The 8,077-nt window shown below is 39.8% G+C and overlaps 1 pseudogene; it reads left to right on the top strand.

The window, feature by feature from the left end:
- Positions 1–2,622: 2,622 nt before the first annotated feature.
- On the top strand, positions 2,623–4,652 carry LOC148225124 (endogenous retrovirus group K member 8 Gag polyprotein-like; annotated as a pseudogene).
- Positions 4,653–8,077: the final 3,425 nt, after the last annotated feature.

Here is an 8,077-nt window from a genome sequence, read left to right as displayed (position 1 = left end):
CTCCCTCAATTTTATTTTCTCAGGCTACAAGTATGATTTAGTACATTCTTAATTTAATTCCCTGGCAAAAGAAATATCTACATTCTAATAAAGCAAAAGCCAAATCTTCAGCCTTTTCTCTTACCTTGCACTGTACTAAGTGTTTAAGTAGCTTATAAACTATTCCTTATTTTTGGTTTTTTTGGGTTTTTTTCTCTTCTTAAAGAAATGCAAATGTAGTATTTCACGTTAAAACGCAATCAACTCACACAAGTTCATCTGTCCAAACTGTAGGTATGCAGTTTAAACCAGGCACTGAGCCTTCCTCTAAATATAGTAGTAAGAAAAATACTACCTTTGTGATTTGTACAAGTATCTCTATCTCCCCAAGGGATCCCATACAGAGTCGTGAATCTTCTCTCTGACTAAATATCACGAGCAAAGTTAGCACAACTGTGAAAGCTCTTCCATGCAAATCTCAGGTACAAATTAGATCACTTCTCACACTGTCATGTTCTTTCACTTAAGGCTTCTTTCTGACATTTTTCTTTACAGGTTTCTTCTAGTTTCAAGTCCTCCCTTGCTTTCAGCAATGGTTTCCTTTTAAGTGTCTACCAAGATTGCCTCTCTGCACATAATGCAATTGCTATGGTTTCTGACCTATCTGAACACTTACAAATTTACATGAATGGGCTCTCATGACCAGGATGTTAACAACCCCTCACCAGTCTCGGTATTCACCTCCTTGCATAATTGTAATGCACAAGCTCAGGAAAATTCCACTCTAAGGAAAGAGATTTCAATCTATTGTGTCAGGCATCTGAAAGATAATTTGATCATGTGACACCTTGCATGGCTCATTTCTCTGGGCCTGTCTTTACTTTTTATGAGTCTTCCAATTTCAAAATCAAGGAAGCATACTGAACAAAATATATTTTCAAATCAACAGGACTATCACATGCTGCAAATCATTCCTGCTCCGTTTATACAAGAGAATCTGATGGTTTTATTCAATTTGCTAGTAGGAATTATGTTACAAAATCACCACAAAGCAATCTTCATTTGTAATCCAATTTTATATTCTGAGCTCTGGATCTCATCAGATTTTTTTACCAAAGTAGGTACAGCTTTTCTGGAGATCAATATGAAATATGAAAATAGCCTCTAAGAATGACAAGGAAAAGTTGACAAGAGACAAGTCACCAAAGCTTAACAAGAAAAATCATTATTTCACTTTTAAGATCAATTTAAAAGTGGGTTTTGTTTCTAATAGTCATACTTAGGTAATTTCCTTCAATTAATAATTGTAGAAACTTCACCTGGAATTTTGTAAAAATCATATTACAAAGCAACTTAATAATGGTTATTGCCACTTAAGTTTTTCATGTGTGCAATTATGCAAATTCACCAAACACTATATTTCCTTTACTTGATTGAAATCATTGTTAGAGGTGTCGGTGGCCTTGTGGCTGCTGTTGCTCTACAGCCTGTCTACAGAAAGCTACCTTAACTGTGTTAAGGGTCTGTTCAAAGTCACTGTAAGAGAAAAACAAAGTCATAAATTTTACACTAAGATACACAAGAACAAAGGAAAAGACATCTGGAGAAGCACGATCCTGTTTAGCTAACATACCATGTCCACTTCAAAGAGTATCTTACACAATAACTAGATTTTAGAGAGATAGATAAACCAACAGAATCACTGCTAACATTATCTGAATGCTTTGTATAACCTATCAAATCCTTTGTAACAAGTTTGTAGTAACAATGTAAAACAGTATAAAAATAGCCTATCTGGTAGAATAAAGATTCTGCTCTTTGCATTCACATTGAGTGTGTGTTGCTGACTTCTGTTCTCCAGCATGAAGACCCCAACATCCTGGTGACCCCGACGTGATGATCCGGAGGGGCCAGGCAGCCTAACAGATGGACATTTATGTGGACGGTCTCTGTGCGTGCCGCCTAGGAGAACGCTGATTTCCCACAGCGGTTGCCACCGGGCGTCCGAGAGAGGCGCGAGTGGCCACTGTCGGCAGGTGAGTCGGAGCCTTAGACAGCTGTAAAATATTTGCGGGATGGGAAACGCTGTATCAGCTATAGAAAAGGCTACTGTCGATGCCTCAATGAAACTTGCCCAAAAGAAGGGAGAGACTGTTGATCGGTCTCTGCTTGTGAATTTACTTTACTGGGCAAAACGTCGTGGCTTTTTGAAGGACTCTACTGATGTTTTTAAAGAAACCACTTGGCAAGCAGTTGGGGCAGACCTGTGGGAGGCCATTCAGACTGGGAATAAAGAAGCAAAGACACTAGCTCCCACATATCGGCAGCTGCGCATGCTAATTGAACAAATGGGTGCTGAGATCAAGTTGGAATTGGCAGCACAGACTATGGTTACTGCTGCAGCTAGCAAATTCTCTCAGGCTTCTCCTCCTCCGCCTTCATATGTATCTGCCCCGGTGACCCGTGGTCCCTATGATGATCTAATTCCACCGTGGGACCCCTCTGGTATTCACAATGTGCCTACCCCCACACCTTCAGCACCCCCGGCGACACAGGATGCGTTGCCTACCGACCCTAATCCTGTATCGTGGCCGCCACCACCTCCTGATATAGACCCAGCTACTATACCCTGAAGATACGAACATGGATGTGGATGATTTGCAATCTACGTTGCAAAAGCAAACTGAATTAATGACTAAATTGTTAGGGGAAATGCAACGGCTTGATAAGGGCTCCAAAAGTAAAACAATTTGGGAAGCATATAAAAAGGCTCATGATGCTATTATCTCTAGCTTTAAGACTTTAGAAGAAAACTTTTTTCCCACAACAAATACGTCCGCTAATACCTCTCATCGCCGTGAACATATCCTCAATCTAGTCAAAGCGGGGGAGTGGGATATGCCCACTGCGAATCATTTTTTGGCATCTAAAGGTTTACCTCCGCTAATGATTTCTGAAGTTGAAGATGTTAACGTTTTAGATTCTACTGAGAAGGGAGGGTCAGGGTTGTTAAATGCTTTTAATGATTCCTTTAATCGTTGGTGGAGCAAAGGAGGGGAGGAGGGTTCAGGAAGTCCTGAAAAAGGGAAATCGGAGGGAGGGGGGAGGAAGTTTGATTCTGACAAGTATCCTCTTCCTAAAGATCCTTCTTTTGACATGACCAAAAGATGGAAAGGTGTGGTAACAAATGCTGAACTAACAGGAGATTTTCAATTTGTGTCCCCTCCAGTACTACATGGAGCTGATGGTAACACCTGGCAGCCCCTAGATTGGAATATGATTGCTAGAGTCCAAAAATTGGTAATGGATTATGGTGTTGATAATCACTTAGTAAGGCAGCAAGTAGAAGCATTACTAAAATATCAAGAACTTGTTCCTGCTGACCTTAAGGCCATGTTCGAGCTTATATTAGGACCTACCAGTTATATGCTATTCTTATCAAAATGGCAGCAAAGATTAGATCTTAAACAATTGGATAATGTCAATTTGCCTCAAGGTGACCCCTTGCGTTTTGCTACCTTAGACATGCTTATGGGAAATGGCCAATTTATTGACCCACAAAGACAAGCAGCATTAAGAGCTCGTATATTAGCTCAAAGTAAAGCAGCGGCTTTGGAGGCTTTTAACAGCTTACCTCAATTAGGAAAGCCTCGACAACCTTATTTGTATATTCAAAAAAAGGAAGACGAATCCTTTTTATCCGTTGTAGATAGAGTTAAAGAAGGGGTGGAAGCAGCGCCAGACGTCCCTCTTGATATGAAAGACACATTGGTAAAAGAAATAGCTATGCAAAATGCTAATGCCACCTGTAAGCGATTATTAGCAGCGTTACCAGCTCATATGACAATAATACAAATGATTGAACAATGCTCGTGAGCCCCTTTGGAAATCGAAAAAGATAAAGCACGAATTCATGTTGCCGCTTTAGCCGCAGTTATTACACAAGTACATAAACAAGGAAACGGAGACAAAGGATCTTCCAATGCATGTTATAACTGCGGCCATACCGGACACCTAAGAAAACACTGCCCTTTACGATTGGCAAAACAACAGCAAAATGCTAATACAAATTTTACCTCTACATCATTTGTAGGCACTTGCCGTCATTGTGAAAAATTTGGTCATAAGGCAAATTAATGCCGATCTAAATTTAAAAAGGATGGGACACCGCTACAGGGAAACGAACTGTGCCGCGAGAGGGGCTCGGTGAACAAAAAGAACCCATCAGTAACAGCGGCTGTCTCTACAACATGTTCCCCGCCACAAAAGGGAGTGCGTGTTGCTGACTTCTATTCTCCAGCATGAAGACCCCAACAAGAGGAACTAATTTATATGTTGACATTTATTGCTCCTGCTATTTGTATATTTAAACTCAAATGTGCACAAGGTAACTTGTACATTTCACTGATCTTGATTTCACATAGATTGCTGACAATACTAAATTGGGAGGAGCTGTTGACTTCCTGGAAGGCAGGTACGTCCTGCAGAAAAATCTTGATAAATTAGAAAAGCAATCGCCAACTGCAGGAAATATAACAAGGAAAAACTTTAGATTCTGCACCTGGGACAGGGCAACCCTGGATGTACAGATAGACTGGGCATGAGATACTGGAGAGAAGCGTCATGGAAAGGGACCTGGGTGTCCTGGTTGACAGAAAGTCGAGCCAGCAGTGCCCTGGCAGCCAGAAGGGCCAGCTGTGTCCTGGGGGCATCAGGCACAGCATCACAGCCAGGCAAGGGAGGGGATTGTCCTGCTCTGCTCTGGGGCAGCCTCACCTTGAGTGCTGGGGGCAGTTTTGGGTGCCACAATATAAAAAAGACATCAAACTGTTAGAGAGTGTCCAAAGGAGGGCAACAAAGATGGTGAAGGGTCTTGAGGAGAAGCTGTGTGAGGAGTGGCTGAGGGCACTTGGGCTGCTCAGCCTGGAGGAGGCTGAGGGGAGAGCTCACTGCAGGTACAACCTCCTCATGAGGGGCAGCAGATGGGCAGACACTGAGCTCCTCACTCTCATGACCAGTGACAGGATTCAAGGAAATGGCATGATGCTGAGTCAGGAGAGGTTTAGGTTGGCTATCAGGAAAAAAGTTTTTCTCCCAGAGGGTGGTTGGGAACTGGCACAGGTTCCCCAGAGAAGTGCTCATGGCACCAAGCCTGACTGAGCTCAAGAAACTTTTGGACAACACTCTCAGGGTGTTACTCTTGGGGTGTCCCGTGCCAGGCCAGGAGTTGGATTTAACGATCCTGACAGATCCCTTCCAACTCAACACAATTTTCTGTGATTCAACTTTTTCCTCAATCCTTGGGAAAGGATGCAAATAGATGACTGAGAATGAGCAAGGACTCAAGAAAACAGACTAGGATATTTGCCAGTACTAATCTTATTTACAAAAGGCATGATTTTTGAAATAAGTTTTCTACTTAAGATTTTCTTTCTCAGTTTTAAAGGGTAAACATAATCATTTCTTTTGGAGGTTGTCAGCTCTTTCTGAATTCTGTGATATGTATCTATTTCTAGAGATACCTAACTTCTCTCCAAAATCTGCATTGAGTGATATATGAAAATTAGATAAAGAAGCTGAAGTTCATTATTGAAGTTGTTGATATATTTTGGTGAGCACTCTTCCTCGCCATTTTTACTTAAACTGTTTCTTTCAGTTATTTAGTTATTTTGAGTGCTATCCCTAAAATGTTTTTATTTTTTTCCTTAAAAGTATTTTTACATATCTGATATATGTCACGATTTTTTATTTCCTGGATAAGGAATCACTGACATTTTGTGGATTTTCTTCTCTTATGAAAAAAGTATTCTTAATCTATTTCAAAAATTGTATTTCTACTTATTGGAATGTTGGAACTTACTCTAGTTTTACACTTGAGCAAAAAATATTTGCCATTCCCATTTCTCCATAAAACCAAAGCAAAGTACTACAGAGACTTCTAAGAACTTAAATTCCATATCCTAACAGAGCCAATATTCAGAATGATTCAAACCCAACTACTAATTGTGTCACAACTCTACAGTATGAATCACAGAAATAAGGAAGTCTCAGTAGGTGATCACTGAATTATTGCTAGAAGAGGTGATACATAGATATATATTGCCTTGGAGAGTACCAAAATAAAATCTATGTCAAAGAGAGTACAGAATCTAAAGTAGGGAGACAGTTTAATGAGAAAATCATATAGCCTTTGAATAGCACATTTGCAAATAAATTAATTGAAAATAACAGATATTTCCTAAAAACGTGTGCTCTTTTTCTATTAACTGCTCTAAAATGACACATCTTGCCACAATGCAGCAAGATTGCTGCATTTGCAAAGATATTAATGCCAAGAAATCTATTGTAAATGTTTATTTCTACCTTTAGCTTACATTTGGGAACTGAGAGCAAAAAGATTGGGCTAGATCTGTATTTCTCTGGAGTTCATAAATTTCAAGCTTTGCTGTGTCTGTAAGTAGTTTGAAAATCAAGATTCCTGAAACACCAGGCTGATAACTACCTGCCCCCTTGTGTTTTGCTTTTAAGCTGTACAACTAAATTATTGTGTTTCTACTTCAAACAGAAAATGCTTGCATAGGTAACCAAGGTAATAACCCCCTGGATATTCTTTACTTGTTTTGTACCTTCTGTACATGTTCTAACCCAGTATTTACTGGGCTATAATGGTAATAGGCACTACTCAGAGTATGACAGCTGGTGAATAAATCAGAGTTACCACATACAACTTAGGCCAAGGATTTTGTGTTCTTTGAACAAAGTAAATAATGATTATTGCTGAAAAACTCCAACCTCAAGTCAAGTACGTTGTGTTATTGTGTATTTCATTATAACTTGCAATATTAGACTATTCTCAACAAGTTCATCTGATCACTGGAGGAAACAGGGGAGTTTGTGTTTGAATTAAGACAGTTGTTGGGGAAGAATTTGAAACATTATTTCAGTCGAAATGGGCTAAGATGGTGCATGATCCCACACTTTTCCTCCATGGAGGACAGGTGTCTTTTCCTACTTCCACAAAGACTGAACTATCAGAGACAGCAGTGCCCACTGGGACTCTTCCACAGTGGAATTCTTTAGTGTCCAGCTATCAGAAGGAGAGATGGGAAAGTAGAAAGACTGGCATGGAAGGAGATGCCTAAACATAACAGCTGCAGGTAACAATTCACATATGCAGAACACCCAAACAAGGAGTGATCCTCAGGAAATGGAGTAAATAGTACAAGGGAATGGGCCTACCTTTCTTGAGGTTTGAGTTGGGACTTTTTTTACATAAGAGGAGTAATCCACTTTCCATGTTAACAAGTAAACCTCAAGTCTTTTTGATTTTGTCCTGTGTTTCTTCATCATCATGCAGCTACCTTTAGCAGCCCTGACCATGATCTCATGCTAGTACGGATATCTGTGCACCACAGGCAGCAGCGTTAGCAGGGAAAACACACAGGATTCTAAATGGCCTATTTTTGTTTATGAAATATTTTATTTTCTGGAACAGCTACAAATCCTATTAAAAGGATTTGGCTGCCTTTCACTCCCTATAATAATAATCTGACTGGCTAACAAGTGACTTTGTGGTAACTGCTACCTGTCTTCAGGACCATACTAGTAACTCACAATACCTGTAAAAGTTTCTATTCTTCAGCACTGAAAAACAGAATATGAGAAATGTCTTTTTATTCCTATTAGTTTCTGTTTAGCATCTATTAGAGAACTGGCTAATAAGAAACAGCTCAGGAGAACTAAGGAGAGATCAATATTTTCTTCCATGGATATTCTGTATTCATAGGGATGGGTCCTGATTGATTGATTTGTTGGGAAAATGAGATAAAAACCACTTCAACTGGGAAAAACAAAAGGGTCTAATGAGGGCTAAAGTCCATATAAAAGAAGAATGTGAGATTAATACCAAATCAAAACCCAGTTCCCTAACAGCTCCTCTGACCTTGTAGTAATAGAGTTTTGTGATAAAGTTTTGTGTGCAATGGAAAGTACAGTGGAAAGGGAATGGCTTCTTCCCTAAAGCTGACTCCCCCATGTAAAATAATCACATCAAAACACAAGAATCATGGCAGAGTATAAGGGGAACTATTTGGTTGAA

The sequence above is a fragment of the Sturnus vulgaris genome, chromosome 1, assembly GCF_052056855.1.
Source record: "Sturnus vulgaris isolate bStuVul1 chromosome 1, bStuVul1.hap1, whole genome shotgun sequence".
NCBI lineage: Eukaryota > Metazoa > Chordata > Aves > Passeriformes > Sturnidae > Sturnus > Sturnus vulgaris.
This window is presented reverse-complemented; position numbering and strand designations above follow the sequence as displayed.